Source organism: Pituophis catenifer, unplaced genomic scaffold, assembly GCF_029215685.1.
Source record: "Pituophis catenifer annectens isolate HBS135680 unplaced genomic scaffold, rPitCat1.0.hap2 SCAF_1, whole genome shotgun sequence".
Classification (NCBI taxonomy): domain Eukaryota; kingdom Metazoa; phylum Chordata; class Lepidosauria; order Squamata; family Colubridae; genus Pituophis; species Pituophis catenifer.
Window position 1 is genome coordinate 352,048,750 of NW_027256881.1, and position 18,395 is coordinate 352,067,144.

Here is an 18,395-nt window from a genome sequence, read left to right on the forward strand (position 1 = left end):
AAACCCCCCGATACTGCTTTAATATTGCAGTATACAGTAGAATTCAATATAGTTACTGCTCTGGGATAGAAGCTGTTTTTCAGCCTATTTGTCCTTGTTTTTATTGTCCTGTACCGTCTGCCAGATGGTAATAGTTAAAAAAGGGGGCGCCCAGGATGAGATGGATCTTTAAGAATGTTTTGAACTTTCTTAAGGCAGTGGGAGCTATCAAGCTCTTCCAAGGAGGGGAGAGGGCAACCCATGATCCTCTGGGCAATGGCGTTGACCCTCTGGAGCGCTGCCCTATCTGCCACTGTGCAATTGGCAAACCAGACACAGGTGCAGTAAATTAAGATACTCTCTATGGTGCAGCGGTAGAAGGTCACCAGCAGTTTTCCATTCAGTTGTTGTTTCCTGAGAAGTCTCAGGTACCATATTTCCCCTAAAATAAGACATCCCCTGATAATAAGCCCAATCGGGCTTTTGAGTGCATGGCTCTAAGGCCAAGCGCTTATTTCAGGGTTCAAAAAAATATAAGACAGGGTCTTATTTTCGGGGAAACACAGTAGTATAATCTCTGCTGGGCCCTTTTGCCCAGGGCTGCAATGTGGAAGAAGCCCCAGGTCAGGTCATCTTTTATGATAAAACCCAGAAACTTAAAACTGGCCACTTGCTCCACTCGGTCTCCATGGATGAGCAAGGGCTGGATGTCTGATCTATTCCTTCTGTAGTCCACTATAAGCTCCTTGGTCTTATTGGTGTTAAGGACCAAGTTATTGTCTCCACACCACGAAAGCAACCGTTCCACCTCATTTTGATAGGCAGACTCTTCCCCCACCACCCAGAGATGAGTCCCACCACTGTTGTATCATCTGCAAATTAAATAATAGTATTACTGGCATGAATGGGAATGCAGTTATGTGCATAAAGAATATAGAGTAAAGGACTCAACACACAACCCTATGGTATACCAGTGTTAAGAATAAGGGCTGAAGAGATATGATTACCTAATCTGACTTTCTGAGAGTGGCCAGAAAGTAAATCCATAATCTAAATTTCCTGGGAGATTGAGTGTTCTGATAGAAGAGGCAGGTCCTTATTAAAAATGAAAGCTTGAATCTCACTCCCCATTTTTTCACAAAAAGATTGGTGTCTGGTTTTCCTGATGGGATGTAAAAGTAGGAATAGAAAGCCTAGTAGGGAACCCATGAATTGTGCCCAAAACCTCTGTCAACCCTGAAGCTGACCTGACCAAAACCATTTTTGACCGCTTTAGTGTTGCCACCCTGGAGCTGAAGGATAGGGTGGGGGGATTTTAGATAGCTGGGATTTGTAGCCAAAACAAAATATTTTCTCTTGGGAACCAAGGACATTCTCACACCTGGTCAGAGGAAGGTGGAATGATGTCAACAGGCAATCAGACAGTACCGTGATTGGACCATGTGACTGATTGTTCTGAGAAAGTGAAAAACTTTTACTTTTAATTAGGTGAAAACCTGGAGAACCTTCAGAGTCGGTTTTCACTAGATCTGTGCCAATATGATATATCCAATAAAGCTACTCTTTGAGGAATCTATTTGTCTCGGAGTTTTGCTTGATATGGGTGTATTACTTGGAACCCTGACACCAATCTATATTTAATTTATGAGGAGCAAGAAAATGAATTGAGAGGGTCTGCTGAAAAGTATGAATATATTGAAGCATATAAATCCTGCCAAAATTAATATTTTCCACTGGTTTCCTTGATCCTGGAAGAGCTACATTTAAAATGTGTCTACCTGTCTGATTAGAAATGGTTCCTTCTGGACAAGGGTCACATTGGTAGCAGCAAACTTGCTCGCCCTCTGGAATGCTTCTTTTCTCTCCTGCCTGGCACCTCTTCATGCCACACCTGGCAAAGGGCACCTTCTAAAAAAGAGAAGAGAGATACTGTAGGTGACCTCAGCAAAGAATATTCTTGATTTATTCATTTGTACATTGCTCTTTCCATTTTTAGAACGTCTCCCCAAAAAATGGTTTACCAGAAATCAGGATAAGCTCCAGAGGGAGTCAGACCAATGCAATCCTGACTCATCAACGGATGTTGGAGATTGGAACTGGGACCTCGAAATGCAAAGGAAGGCTTGTGACATGGAGCTAAACATTTTCTAAAAAAAAGAATCATGAGGATCCAACTGAATGGGAATGGTCCATGGAAATCATTCCTGCCTGCTTTAATAGAGTCCTGGGTTTCAAGCAGGAATTCTTCCCAATCTATCCTATCCTGGACTTTTCAGAAGTCAAATCTCAAATGTGTTAAACTCAAAAGCATGTTTTTTCATCAAATTCCTGACTTTTATTGTTTCCCAGTGAAAAGGGTACTATGCACCCCCTGGAGTGAATGAATCCTTTGCTGAATTTACAATGTTTCCTTCCTGCTCACCTTTGTGACCCAGATGATTTCATTGGAGTTAATGGTGAAATCTTGTCCAGGGGAAGCCGTGGAATCCATTTGCCCAACTTTCATGGGGACAAAAGATTGATTGGGGAGGAAAAGCCAGTTGAGGAGATCATAACGAGTAGACACCAATCCACTTTCTGAGAAGGAGACTTCCTCTCCAGCACTGTTGTTGAACTTGATGTTCCTCAGATAGGGAAGAATCTGGGGGGGGAAAGACACCTGGACTAATTGGCTGAACACCACACATAGAACATCCTGTTTTCTTTCATAATGTCATGGCCATCAGCCTAGGAGATGGGTCTATATCTGAGAAGCTAAATGAGTTCCCTTGATGGAGATCTAAGTAATCAGAAGTAACATCAAATATTCAACTCCATCCCCAAAATGACGACACATTCTCTTTTTATCATTGGATATTTGTATCATGGCTTCTTCAATTCCAGTCTTACAAGAATGATAGCTACATACAAACATTTTAATCCATATTCCAAATTATATTGTGTAGTTTTGCTCTGTGATACTGGGCAAGCTACATTTTTAATGACAAATGCATTTTAAGAATGATTAATTATTCATCCTTGGTGCTTGGTGCTTTCTGAGCATGGTTGTTTTCTTGCAGTCATTTCATGACCTAAACTAAGTAACACCGATAGTGATATCACTCCCTTCTAGCCAGAGGTGGTTTCAGCAGGTTCTGACCAGTTCTGGAGAAACGTTAGTGGAAATTTTGAGTAGTTCGGAGAACCAGTAGTTCTAGTCCCCATCTATTCTCTGCCTCCCAAGTCCCAGCTGATTGGGAGGAAATGGGGATTTTGCATTAACCTTGCCCTGGATTGTGGAGGGAATGGAGATTTTACAGTATCCTTCCCCTGCCACGCCCACCAAGCCACACCCACAGAACTGGTAGTAAAAAATTTTGAAACCCACCACTGCTTCTAGCACTGATAATGGTACCTAGTTGGGTCATGAAATGTCTGCAAGAAAACAACCAAACTCAAAGAGCACTAAGGCTCCCTCATTTCAACCCTGAGCTATAATATTCTCCTTTACTGGTAAATACTTTCTATCATAACATTGTACAATTCCACTGACTTTCTCTAGCTGATGGTCAAAGAGAATGAAGATTGAAGAAGTAGATCTGACCAAGAGGGGTCATTTGGAAGGTTTGTCCTGCCCTGGTTTGTCACTTCATTGTCCAGAGAGGAATAATTTAGTCTTTGATGTTGAAAAGTCTGAAGAATTTCAGATCAGGAACCCATTAGGAGCATTTTGAGTTCTTCTGCATATGCTGAGGTTGAACACAACAAACAAAGCGGTACAAGAAATGACATACTAAAAGAATGGGATGGAGTCACAAAGAATTCTAATCCACTAGAACCTAAACCAACATTAAAATGAATTGAGTGTCTTTTTACAGATTGGATTCAGGCTACTAACTGAGAAAAAATTTGTTTCCCAAAATTTTGGGGAAAACAAATTTCCCCAGGATTTGTTTCTGCACATGGCTCGCTGAGTGGTACAGCATATACCTCATTGCTCAGCTTGTGTCTGGGTGTTTTATCCTTGGGGTGGACAAGCTTCAGTTGTCAAGTTTCAATGTCATCTCAAATAAATTGCACTCCCAAACAATTAATCTTTGCCGAAGTATTCCATTTATTGAGTACGACAGATCTGGCCCCGACTTCATCGTAGCCGATACTAACTCTCTGACCCCCAAACCCTTCCCTTTCCGTTTCCCAATTCTCATCTTCTCATTGGCCATCTTCCAAGTCAGTCTCCCCAGCTTCTGACCTCAACCCACAGGAATGTTCCCCCCTCCCATCCCATCTCCTAGGGGATATTATCTACAGAGAAAATAAGTAGGTGAAAAGTCAAGCCTCGTCTCCTCCTTTTTATGGCAGCATCAGAATGCTGACATCAGCCTTCTGCTCAGTGGTGTAAGGTTCTAATGACTCCCATTTTTTGCTCCAGTGGGTGGTGGGAATCAAAATGTAAATATTGCTCTCTCTGTGTGTGTGTGGGGGGGGGGGGTTCTGTAAACTTCAGTGTTAAGACTTCTGCCTTCCTTAATGTGTACTGCACAGTCCAGGAAGGCTATTTACATTGTCAACCCTGAAGCTGGCCTGACTGAGGCCATTTTGATTCCCACCACCCCACTGGAGCACAAAAAAGGGAGTCATCAGAACCCTACATCACCGAGCTGAAGACCTGCCTACCAGCAGAGATGGGAAAGAAATACATCAAGGCAGCCCTCAGAACGTGGTGGCTATTCCAAGTGGGCCTTCATCAAATCCTCAGAAAGGACCCCACAGGAGTTCCTCCATAATAGATAATGAAGAGAACAATAAATGAAGCAATGTTGTCATTCCATATGTTGCAGGAATATCTGAAAAATGCATCTAAGAAGAGATTAAAATAGCATTTGTCTATGGAGATTCTCAGTTATCCAGGTCATGGTTGTCACCAAAGGTGCTTTTTCAAGAGGAAACTGGAGTTTCTGGTTTTTCTTTGAAGATGTTTTGCTTCTCTTCCAAGAAATTTCTTCAGCTCTGACTGGATAGTGGGGAATGGAAGAATTTATATTCCTTGCAGACAGCTGATCATTTGCATCCTTTTAGAGGGTCATTGAGTCCACTTGGAGATTTATCTGTGTCATCAGGGTCACCTGAGTTGTGTAAATGGGTGTGGAGCCTTTTGGAACTGCTGAAAGGACTGTGTTGCAGACTGGAGGTAAATTATGTCATATCCCTCATCCTCTGTTGAGAAAGGGCCATTCAATTTTGACATAGACGGCCTCTTTGACTCCTCTTTCAAACCAGCAGTTCTCTCTGTCCAAAATGTGGACTTTGCTGTCTTTAAATAAGTGCCCTGTGTCTTTTAAATGCAGATGGACTGCTAAATCTAGTCATTATGGGTTTGTTCTCCTATGTTGTACCATATGTTTATGAAGTGGTTGTTTTGTTTCCCCGTTGTCCAGATCTGCACATGGCTTGCTGCACTGTACTGCATATACCATGTTGCTCAGTTTGTGTCTGAGTGTTTTATCCTTGGGGTGGACAAGCTTCTTCCTTAGTGTATTCAAAGGTTGAATAGGGCATATAAAACTTTTGCTAGACCAATTCTCAAATACAGCTCATTTGTCTGGAACCCACACTGCATATTGGACATTAATACAATCGAATGAGTCCAGAGATATTTCATGAGAAGAGTCCTCCACTCCTCTGCTCGCAACAAAATACCTTATGCCACCAGACTTGAAAGTTTGGGCTTAGACAATTTAGAACTATGCTACCTATGCTGACCTAGGCATAGTACATAAAATTATCTGCTATAACATCCTACCTGTCAAAGACTGCTTCAGCTTCAACCAAAACAATACAAGAGCACACAATAGACACAAACTTAAAGTGAACTGCTCCAAACTCAATTGCAGAAAATACGACTTCATTAACCTGGAATGCACTACCTGACTCTGTGGTTTCTTCCCCAAACCCCCAAAATTTTAACCTAAGACTGTCTACTGTCGACCTCACCCCATTCCTAAGCGGTCTGTAAGGGGCATGCATAAGCACACCAGCGTGACTTCTGTCCCTGTCCTAATGTTCCCTTTTATTCGTATCCATTTCATGTATTCATAATTATGTCTACACTTGTATCTGTTATCAAATACATGCTTGATGAAATCAATCAATTAATCAATCATTGATAGCATACAGATATTTAATCAGTAATTCAAGAAATGCATAAGGGTAGCTTTCTTTCTAAGAAAAAGAAAGCTTTTTTTTACAGATTGGATTCAGGCTACCAACTGAGAGAAAACTAGGAGGTTCTACAATGCTGACTAGGTTTGAACAATTGGTTTGGTTTAATTCTCTTTTTCCACTATCTATCCCTTTTCAACAAAAACCTCTTACTGATACTTGATTCAAATGACAGTTTTCAATAATTACTATCTTAATCTCTTCCTAGATACATTTTACATACAGATATTTAATCAGTAAATCAAGAAATGCCTAGAGATAGTCTTCTACCTAGACAACTACCTACCATTTATCTGATCTGTGGATCAGATAAAGAGTCACTGAGATTACCTGCCATGACTGAATATTTGAATTCCTCTTTGCAAGCCTCATCATGGTCGGTCGCCCTCTGGATCCATTCATTGCATGTAATGCGTGTGCCACAGCAGAAATGGCATTGTAGATATTGTAACTTTCACCTTCCATACTTGTTTCAAAAATGTAAGAAGGTAGATTCTGTAAATTCTCCTTTCCTGTACATTGTTTCTTCCCCTTTAGAAAGATCCTGCCTGGATTGTCCATCATGCAGCCAAACAACCTTTCCCAACATAGCGGGAGAAAGATGTCTCCTTGTGGCTTCAAGGGGTCTAAAGACAGGAGGAAACGACTGAATTCTGAGACATCCCCAGTGTGGGGCCTAAAATGCAAAGCCCCATGAAAGGGCTTAACTACTTTCAAGATGTCTTGATTCTTCACCACACTAAGTTTCCAATGGGAAGTTAAGATCCAAACTTTGCAAAATGATGTCTTTCTCAAATGTTCATAGATACTCATTGCCACCTGTACATTTTTAATACTATTGGGGTCTCCAAACAGAACAATCACTTCAGCTTTAGACCAAGTCTCCAAAATATGCAGTAATTTCAACATTGTGGTATGAAGAAAATCCAATTTCAGCCTTTCAGTGAAGGCCAGGCAGATCTCCTTCTCCTGGAGCATTGGCGTCAGAGTTGAGATGAAACGTTCTCCCCTCTCATCTTCAGGGGCAAAAAGCCCAACCCAGTTCCACTGAAAATGCAGGAGCAGCTGCACTAAACCCACATGCTGAGGAAATTCACTGGGATTAATCCAGATGAAGGAAGGATAAACTCTTCTCTCTCCCTGAGTGAACTCAAAGCCAACGCCAAGCTGGAGAAAGTGAGATTCTTGATAAATTTTAGGTGTCACCTTTATGTGGATTATTGTCCCACCTGTTAGGCTGGCTCACTTTGAATGCCAAACTGATTTTTTTTTTGCCTTCTTAATATAGAGAATATATTAAAAGGATGGTTACATTTTTATGAAAAATATGCTTGGAAGGAATTTGTTTTGGAAAGTACAGCATTTCAGATTTATCTAATTATCTATTACTTCTGAATTCTATAAAACCATATCTTGACAAACAAAATATAAATATATGTCCCCCAAAACACCTTTTTTTAAAAAAAAAAATTGATTTATATGCCGCCCTTCTCCGGAGACTCAGGGCGGCTTACAATGTGCTAAGAAATAGCCTTCATCCTTTTGTATATTTATACAAAGTCAGCTTATTGCCCCCACAACTGGGTCCTCAATTTACCTACCTTAGAAAGGATGGAAGGCTGAGTCAAACTTGAGCCTTGGCGAGATTCGAACCTGCAGTAATTGCAGGCAGCTGGTCTTAATAACAGGGTGCTTTAGACCACTGTACTACCAAGGCCCTTTGTTTTCCACCTTTGGCTTCTCTGTGTGCTTTGTTGTTTGTCTAGCTCACACTGTATCCAATAAAGCCCCCTTACCTGTGGGATCTTGAAGATGCTGAAGATGGAGGCCATCAGCCTTGAGGATCTGGGATTGAGATCTCCGATGACAGAGAGCAGAGGGTCCTGCCAGTCACATTTATAACCTGGAATCATTCGGCCTCGGGTGGAGAGCAGGGAGAGGCTGATTATGGAAATCTCCACTTCAGTCTGAGAATTGCTATAGATGTGGAAGCCAAGGGTGATGTTGGAGAAAACACCCAGATCCTTGTTGACCTGTTTGATTGCAAACACCAAGGCTATGAACTGCTGGTAGTTCTTGGGTACGACTCTAAAGTGAGAAAATCATTGGAGAAATTTTAAGGAAAGCTTGTGTGTGTTGATGGAGTTTATCCGGCTTTTTCCCCCAATCTCTTTTGTAGCAGGAAATCCCAAATTCTATTGGGTTTGTTTTGTTGTTAAGGCTCTTCTTTGATTAATATTTGATGGCCTTGAGAGAAAGGAGAAAATCCTGTTCATCCATATCACAGATCAATTTGACGGCCGTGACCAGGGGGGGTTTCGCACAGGTACACCTGGTGCGCCAATTGTGCCCTTTCCTAGACCGTGATGCCCTTCGCATGGTCACTCATGCCTTGGTTACATCCCGCTTGGATTACTGCAATTCCCTCTACATGGGGCTGCCCTTGAGGTGCACCCGGGGGCTGCAGCTGGTCCAGAATGCGGCCGCGCGGGTGGTTACAGGAGCTCCTCATTACTCCCGTGTAACACCTCTCCTGCGTGAGCTGCACTGGTTACCGGTGGTCCACCGGATTCACTTCAAGGTGCTGGTATTGACCTATAAAGCCCTACATGGCTTAGGCCCGGGGTACTTGCAGGACCATCTCCTGCCTGCTTCCCACCGTCCTGTCCGCTCTCACAGAGCTGCTCTCCTCAGGGTACCGTCGACCAGGCAATGCCATCTGGCGATGCCCAGGGGTAGGGCGTTCTCTGTGGGCGCCCCTACCCTTTGGAACGAACTACCCACCGAGCTCCAGACGGCCCCAGATCTCCGCTCCTTCCATCGAGGCCTGAAGACTTGGCTATTCCAACGAATGGGCTGATGCTGATTCTTGGGTTTTATTATTCATTGATTTTAATTTGGTTTTAAATTTGGATTTTATTATTTTATCATTGTATGTTTTTAATCCTGTGAGTCCTTCGGGAGAAGGGCGGCATATAAATACTGCCAAATAAATAAATAAATAAATAAATAAATAAATAAATAAATAAATAAATAAATTTATATCTCTCTATTGTCCCTCCCTCCTTCACTTTGCTCCAGTGGGCATAGTCCTTCCCAATTGCTCCTCTTCCACCCTAATCAATTTGGTTCTCTCTTGGAGCAGCTTCTTGTGATCTGGTAGCCATTGCTGAGTACAGGACTTCAGTGGGAGTCAGAGGTCTGATTTACTGAAGGACATTACCAATCCTGATTCTGAAACTGAGGCATTTCTTCAAACTCCTCCACAGTGTCAATGGGTTTATTTATTTATTTATTTGTCAAACATGTACAAGATAGCAGGTATAGGTATGAACATAAACATGACTGAAGGAAATGAATACAAATAAATTATTATTATTATTATTATTATTATTATTATTATTATTATTATTATTATTATTATTATTATTATTATTATTATTTATTAAATTTATATACTGCCCTACTCCCGAAGGACTCAGGGCGGTGAACAGCCAAGATAAAATACATGTAATACAAACATTAAAAACATTTAAAAATATATTAAATACTATGGCCCAAAAAACAATTTAAAATCACAATTATAAAACCCAATTTAAAATTTAAAACAATTTAAAAGAGGTTAGGCCAGGCCAGCCTGCTGGAAAAAGAATGTTTTAAGGGCACGGCGGAAAGCACGCAGATCCGGGATCCTCCGTATCTCCGGGGGGAGCTCGTTCCAGATGGTGGGTGCCCCCACAGAGAAGGCTCTCCCCCTGGGGGCTGCCAGTCGACACTGTTTAGCCGACGGCACCCTGAGAAGACCCTCTCTATGGGAGCATACTGGTCTGTGGGAGGCTACTGGTGGCAGAAGGCGGTCTCGTAGGTACCCTGGCCCTAAGCCATGGAGTGCTCTAAAGGTGGTAACCAAAACCTTGAAGCGCACCCGGAAGACCACATGGGGACAGTAGGACAGGGACGGTAACCACAGTGTCAGATAGAGCATTCCAGGCGTTGACCACTCTGTTGCTGAAGTCATATTTTCTGCAATCGAGTTTGGAGCAGTTTACCTTGAGTTTGTATCGATTGTTTGCCTGTGTATTATTGTGGTTGAAGCTGAAGAAGTCATTGACAGATAAGATGCTGTAGCAGACAATTTTGTGTACTATGCTTACATCAGACCACAGGTGACCAGTTCCAGATTGTCCAAGCCCAAAATTTCAAGTCTGGTGGCATAAGGGATTCTATTGTGAGCAGAGGAGTGAAGTACTCTTCTCGTGAAATACCTCTGGACCCGCTCAATCGTATTAATGTTCAATATACAGTGTGGATTCCAGGCAGATGAGCTGTATTCGAGAATTAGTCTGGCAAAGGTTTTGTATGCCCTAGTTAGCAATACAATGTTACCAGAGAAAAAGCTTCACAAAATTAGGTTAACAACTCTTAATGCCTTTTTGGCAATGCTGTTAAAGTGAACTCTGGGGCTTAGATCGTTTGAGATGAGTACTCCTAGGTCCTTGACAGAGTGAGGATCATCTACGAAGTCATTTCAGCCCAACTTGTATTTGGTGTTCTGATTTTTAGTGCCAATGTGTAGGACAGAGCATTTATTAGTTGAAATTTGGGGTTGACAATTGCGTGACCATCCTGACACATAGTCAAGGTAGCTTTGTAGGGTAGCAGCATTGTCAGTGGTGTTAAATAATTTTACATCATCAGCGAAGAGGACGCAGCTGCTTTTAATATGATCGCATAGGTTGACCTCATCTTTGAGTTTTGCATCAGGAATTTCTATCCAAATTAATATTGTAAGTCAACTTCTTCACTAGTCCAGCACAGTTTTTAAGGAGTTGTCCTTCCTCCCTTTTTTGGGTGGTTTATTTGCTTCCTGATCAAGAGTTCTGGAAAGATAGTGAATTCTAGCCTATTTCCTGAGTTCAGTTCTTTATTGAGAAAAGCACAAATTTCTGAACTATCCTAGGGCATTGCAAACATCAGTAGAACACATATTTTTTAAAAGAATCACTGAATACAAAGCAAAGCAAAGCAAATAATTATTTATATCTTCCCCCTTTGGATGAAACTTACAAAATATTCTTCAGAGGTAGAGATGGGTCTTTTTGAAAGGACTGGATGTTGAATTTATGTATAGTTCCCAGGGGAAAATTCCCACCAATAATGAAATCACCAGGCCTGTAAAAATCTCTTGTAGTGTATACAGTGTTTGTCAACACACAGCCAATTTGCATCCTCTTAGCAGTATTTGGAGGCAGGAGCCAGAAGAGCAGCAGCAGAAAAAGAAGATGCAGCCCAGTCATTCTTCTCACCTTCCCTCCTAGATCAGAAATCAAGTTTTGTGCAGAAGCTGAATTTGCAGGTAGCACTTGAAATCTCACCAGAGCTTTCGCAGCATAGAGAGAGGTTGTGCCACCTGCATGGCCTCAGTGCAAATTTATATCAACCATGCTTCCTCTTATTTTTGTTTGTGCTGTGACCAAGGAGAAAATGAAGGCCAGTTAAATTTCACCAAACCTCAGAGTTAGCTCTTTGAAAGACAAGGCAAGGTGACATGCCCCTACCCACACTGGGAGAACTCCGAGTATATAATTTAAAGCCGGTTTTATCTTGGAAGATTTTCATGGGTAGAAATCCATAGGGGATACATTAAAAATTACTGTCCTTCTGATAATTGCACAGAAAAGCAATTTTCCTATTTACTGAGCAATAGCTACTCTTCACACACCAGATTGAGAAAAATGGCTTTGATTTTACTATAGTTAATCCACAGATCAGATGCAGTTGAGAGTCAAGGTGAAGTTGGGTATTTGAGTTAAGTGAAACTGAGCGTGTGCACAGAAGCTGAGCGTGTGCATGGCCTCTTTCATACTTTGTTTGGATAGTATAAGTGTTCATGGAGAATGGTGACACATTACAATCAGTTGTAACCTAGTTAGTCTCTCAATCATACCAATGATCAGATGGAATAAGTGATTTATAGATACCAACATGGCAGGTGAGGAAGTTAGACACTAACTTCTCCCATAGAACTTAAAAATCAGCAAGAAGATATTTCAAGGTGTTCAGCAAATTTAAACTCTACAGGGGGTTTATCAAACAGCTAGTTGGAATCAGAAAGCTTTTGCTTCTGCACAATTGAGAGCGTTTTTATAAACTACATCACTGTTTGGTTTGGTGGAGCAGAGCCTCAGATAGAAGGTCATGCAAACCTTCCACTCTAAGCATCTGTGGACCGGATTAAAAAGTCTCAGAGATTACCTGGCATGACCGGATTTTGGAGATCCTCCTTCCAAGCCTCATCATGGTTGGTCGCCCTCCTGATTCATGCATTGAATTTAGAATTTAGAATAACAGAGTTGGAAGGGCCCAGGCAGGAAACCCTACACTCCAATCTCTTCTTAAAAACTTCCAGTGTTGGAGCATTCACAACTTCTGCAGGCAAGTTGTTCCAGTGGTTAATGGTTCTCACTGTCAGGAAATTTCTCCTGTCAGCACTCTCTAACTATCTTTCTTCTTCTTTATCTTTATTTGATTTGTATACCGCCCTACTCCTGAAGGACTCAGGGCAGTGAACAGCCAAACAATAAAATACATAAATACAAAATTTAAAAACAGGATAAAATCGAATTAAACAATTTGGCCCAGACAAATTAAAACACCCCAATCATTTAAAACAGATTAAAATTTGCATATTAAAAGAAAAGAGGGAAGAGATTAGGCCAGGCCCGCCTGGTGGAATAAAAAGGTCTTCAAAACGCGGCAGAAGGTGTGCAGATCCGGGATCCTCCGTATCTCTGGGGGGAGCTCATTCCAGATAGTAGGTGCCCCCACAGAGAAGGCTCTCCCCCTAGGGGCCGCCAGTCGACACTGTTTGGCTGACGGCACCCGGAGGAGTCCCTCTCTATGAGAGCGTACCGGCCAGTGGGAGGCTATTGGTGGTAGTAGGCGGTCCCATAGGTAACCAGGTCCTAAGCCATAGAGCGCTCTAAAGGTGGTAACCAAAACCTTGAAGCGCACCCGGAAGACCACCGGGAACCAGTGCAGCTCACGCAGGAGAGGTGTTACATGGGAACGCCATGTCGCTCCCATTACCACCCGCGTGGCCGCACTCTGCGCCAGGTGGAGCCTCCGGGTGCTCCTCAAGGGGAGCCCCATGTAGAGAGTGTTACAATAGTCCAGGCGGGAAGTGACGAGGGCATGAGTGACCGTGCGTAAGGAGTCCCGATCCAGAAAGGGACGCAACTGGCGAATCAGGCAAACCTGATGAAAAATCCTCCCAGTCACGGCCGTCAAATGCTCTTATAAAGACAGCCGTGAATCCAGGAGGACGCCCAAGTTGCGAACCCTCTCCATGGGGGCCAATGATTCACCCCCAATAGTCAGTGATGGCACCAACTGACTATATCGGGACGTCGGAAACCACAGCCACTCGGTCTTGGACGGGTTGAGCCTGAACCTATTCCTCCCCATCCAGATACGCACGGCCTCCAGGCACTGGGACATCACTTCAAGGGCATCGTTGGGGTGATCAACTACCACTGTGTCTTCTGGCCCATTGTACATTTTACTCTTCCAGCTACTAAATTCAAAATCCCAACATACCCATTCCTTCCACCAAATCCATGCCTCACAAAATAGTCCCTTTGCTTTTTTTCAGATTGTTTTGAAAGACTTTCCTTCAACTTCCTCCATCCATGACTTTCTTAGCATCCCTTTAACTAAGTGTGATTATTCATCAAAGTTCATTCCTCATAACAGATTGTCCACCATGTTTCTATATCCATTTGAATGCCACTTGATTGTTTAATCCCTTTCCCCAAATTTACTGTCTCCTCTACATTCGGCCACCTTTCAAGACCTGAATTGTTCCAGACGGTCACTGGGAACAGAGGTTCTGCAGCCCCCTGACAAGGTCTTCATGTGAATTGTACAATAGATTTCTCTTTCAAACACAACTATTTTGAAATTTCACACACACACACACACACATATCCATAAGATCACACAAAGCGATGGCTTGAAAAATTGGTTTGCAGACAATTTACTTTAAGAATAGAATAGAATAGAATAGAATAGAATAGAATAGAATAGAATAGAATAGAATAGAATAGAATAGAATAGAATAGAATAGAAGAATTGGAAGGGACCTTGGAGGTCTTCTAGTCCAGCCCTCTGCTTAAGCAGGAAACCCTACACCACTTCAGACAAATGGTTGTCCAATCTCTTCTTAAAAACTTCCAGTGTTGGAGCATTCACAACTTCTGGAGGCAAGTTGTTCCACTGATTCATTGTTCTAACTGTCAGGAAATTTCTCCTTAGTTCTAAGTTGCTTCTCTCCTTGATTCGTTTCCAGCCGTTGCTTCTTGTCCTGCCCTCAGGGGCTTTGGAGAATAGCTTAACTCTTGCAAATCATTTGGGTTCTGAGATATCATATCATCTGTATGTAATATAGTACATAGAAAATTGTCTTCCAAATAATCAGTTCCTAAGCACTTTCTGTATTCTTATTTATAAGTTAATTAAACAAGCAACAGAACACCATGCAACTGTGTCTTCTTAATAATGCACACGTTGTAATCCATTTATTCTCTCCCTTCCTCCTACCTCATAATATTTGAAAGATAAAAAATAGTAAGAAGAGCAGGAGCAGGAAAATATCCATTAATATCATTTTCACATGATCTTATTTTCTGATAATGTTCCTCTAGTCCATTAATGGAGAGTAAAACAATGTAGCTCATTTAAATTGCAGAATTAAAAGAACTCTAATAATTTGAATGAAAAAGTTAGCAGGGGATTCGACAAAGCCTCAGGGATCAAAATAATCAAACATGCTTAAAAACATGCTAACCCAACCAATTTTTAGACACTTTTGATTAACATAGTGATAAACTGTAGTGCTAGAAACTAACATCCACCTTGTTTATGTCAATGCTTATTTCTAAGTTGTTCATGGGGCCTCAATGGGGAGATCTGGAATTAATGAAAAAATGGGTAATTGTTGATGATTACTAGATCTGATGTAATTAGTCACTTCACTTGATTTTGAATTATTTAATAAACTAGCCCAATTTTCACTTTTTTAAAAAAGAAATCTGATAAAAGATATCTGATAAAAAAAATCAAAATAAAAATACCCAATTTAAGTGCAAATCAGAGATTCTTGTTCTTCATTATATTATTTCTACAATTCAGATTGGGCCTCAGTAGGATAATGTAGCATTTGGGGAAAAAGATACAAGCCAAGAGAGCAGCTCCAGAGGCCAAAATGGAGAAAATCTCCACGGCCACCATGGACTTCCCTTTGGTGCTCAGGTAGGTGGGGAGGAAGCTGACCCAAACACTGCAAAAGACCAGCATGCTAAAAGTAATGAACTTGGCTTCATTAAAGCTGTCGGGCAATTTCCTAGCTAGAAATGCCACTGTGAAACTGATGATGGCCATAAAAGCAAGGTAGGTGAGGACCACATAAAACATCCAAGCTGAGCCTTCATTACATTCCAAGATGGCCTCTCCTACCAAGGAGTGAAAGTCCCAGTTGGGAAATGGGGGATTGCTTACCAGCCAGATGGCACAAAGAACTCCTTGGATCAGGGGACAGGCTATGACAATGGAGTTGGTCAGTGGTTTTCCTAAGAATTTCCTTGCCTTGTTTCCTGGTTTGGTGGCCATGAAGGCCAGAACCACCATGACAGTTTTTGCCAAGACAGAGGAAACTGCAAGGGAAAAGAGAATGGCAAAGGCAGTTTGTCGGAAGAGACAGGTGAGTTTCCTGGGTCGACCAATGAAGAGGAAGGAGCAGAGGAAGCAGAGCAGAAGGGAGACCAGGAGGATGTAGGTGAGATCTCGGTTGTTGGCCTTGACAATTGGTGTGTCACGATGTTTATGGAATATCAGCAGGATTGCAGATGTGATCATAGAGAGAGAAAGTGCTAGAGAAACTAAAGTGTATCCCAGGGTGTCTTGATAGGAAAGAAAGTGAATCTTCTTGGCAATGCAGTGGTCCTTGTTCTTGTTGGGATATTGGTCTTCTGGGCAAGTGTCACAGTGAGTTGCATCTGAAATCAAGAGTCTTTGTCTTAGGACTTCAGGTCCATCCACAGTGAGCTCCCCCCTCCCCTCCCCAGTTCCCATTTTGATTCCTTTCTGATAAGTGTGACTCAAAAAGAAGTGATGAAAAGAGCAGCTTTTGATGCCCTAAAAAGTGGAGATCATTGTAGGTTCAAATTGAGCCGAAGGATCAATTCCTTAGATATCAGGATCTCTCTTCTCCACTTACATGATTATTTCATTTTTCTTTCACAGGGAGAAATTGGGCATCTGATCTTTTTTTCCACTTTATACTGGAAGAAGTTTGATACATCTATTTATTAGGGATCCTGCTACTTGCTGTTTAGGTACATTATATGCTGGTGTGTCCTATGATCATAAGATGACACAGATATGCACAAATGAGAACATTCACACACCTGTATGGAATGGGAGGTCTGTAGGGTGGGAGAATGAATTCCCTATGTCAAATCATTTGCTCCCATTATGCATTTGGAGTAATTTTGCAGGAAGCAGCTATCAGACATAGGTAGATTCTCTGACAAGCCTGAAAGCTTCCAGGGAGATTGATGATCTTGACAGAGGAAGCACAGTAAAAATAACCCAAACTTTGGACAGAAACACTTCACTCATAAAAAAGATCAATAGCTGATTTTCCCATTGGTTTGTGAAAGGAAGAGTAGAAAGAAGAGCAAGAAACCTACAAATTAATGCGTTGAGTCCACCCTATGTAAAATTGGGCCAGGAGAGAAGTCCTACCAATGTTTATTCTTCAGGAATGGGAAGTCAAACAGTTGGCAGGACAATTTGTATCCATATCCTGAAGCATGTGAAACTTATTACAAGTGACCAAAATTACTCTTAATATTTTGATCTACTGAAAAGCTTCCTTGATCCTGGAAAATCTACATTTGAAGGTTGCTCTACCTGTCTGATTAGAGATGGTCCCTTCTGGACAAGCCTCACATTGGTAGCAGCAAACCTGTTCGTCCTCTGGAACTCTTCTCCTCTCTCCTGCTTGGCACCGTTTTATGCCACATCTGGCAAAGGGCATCTTCTAAGAGAGAAATGAGAAATGTTTGAGATGGTCTATTAATTGTTCGTGCATCCTATGTTGATTTTCACATTGACATCTCCATGTTCAGAAGGTCTTTAGAAGTGTACCATCAACCATGAAACCTGCTAAGCCATTGATGCTGGGGCGTGGAACTTGGAGTCTGCATGTAAGATCAGTTCCAGTCCTGAACCTCAGTTCTTCCAAAGAAAGGGGCTGCCTCCCCTTCAATTCTGTTCCTCCCCACCTATTTCCTCTCCCCATCTCTGCTACTTTGGTCACACTGCATTGCATAAAAAGGCCACCACATTCCACCATGCAGTTATATTCTTGCATTGAGTCTTTGAGCTATAACTTTTCCCAAAAGCTGAAATCATAATGTTCAAACTAAACAGGAATGATTCACTGTGGCTTTCTCTAATTGCTCCCTGGGTTTCAACAGGATTCTTTTCAATCCGAATTCTTATTGGCCACGGCATAAATCAGACTTAAATCTTTTGCATGAAAAGAACAATTTTCAAACCACAGCTGTCAGATTTTCTGATTCAATTCCCATTTTTTCCACTGAGGAAGACATTCCCCATTCCCAGGAGAGAATCAGTTTTTCCACGAATTCAGACATTTCCCTCCATTCTACCTTTGTGGCCCAGATGATTGAATCAGAGTTGATAGTGAAATCCTGGCCTGGAGAAGCTCTGGGATCTATTTGGCCAATTTTCACAGAGACAAAAGAATAATTGGGGAAGAAAACCCAGTTGAGAAGATCATAACGAGCAGATCCCAGTCCACCTTCTGAGAAGGAGATTTCATCTCCAGCACTGTTGTTGAACTGAATTTTCCTCAAATAGGGAAGAAGCTGAAAGAAAAGAGACCTTCAATAATTGGAATAATTGGGACTTTCTATAGAATGGCAGTTTGAACAACTCCCAGAAACTGTCTGACAGTGTAGTGGTCTTAGTATGTTTCTATTTTGCTAAATAACTGTGTAATTGGTGAATTTTAGAAGATTGTTGCTGGAGAAAGAAATGTCCTGATTATAACTTTTTTCCATTTTAATTTTAACTTTAATGTTTTAATGTTTTAACTGTGTAATTGTTTTATTTTGATATTTATG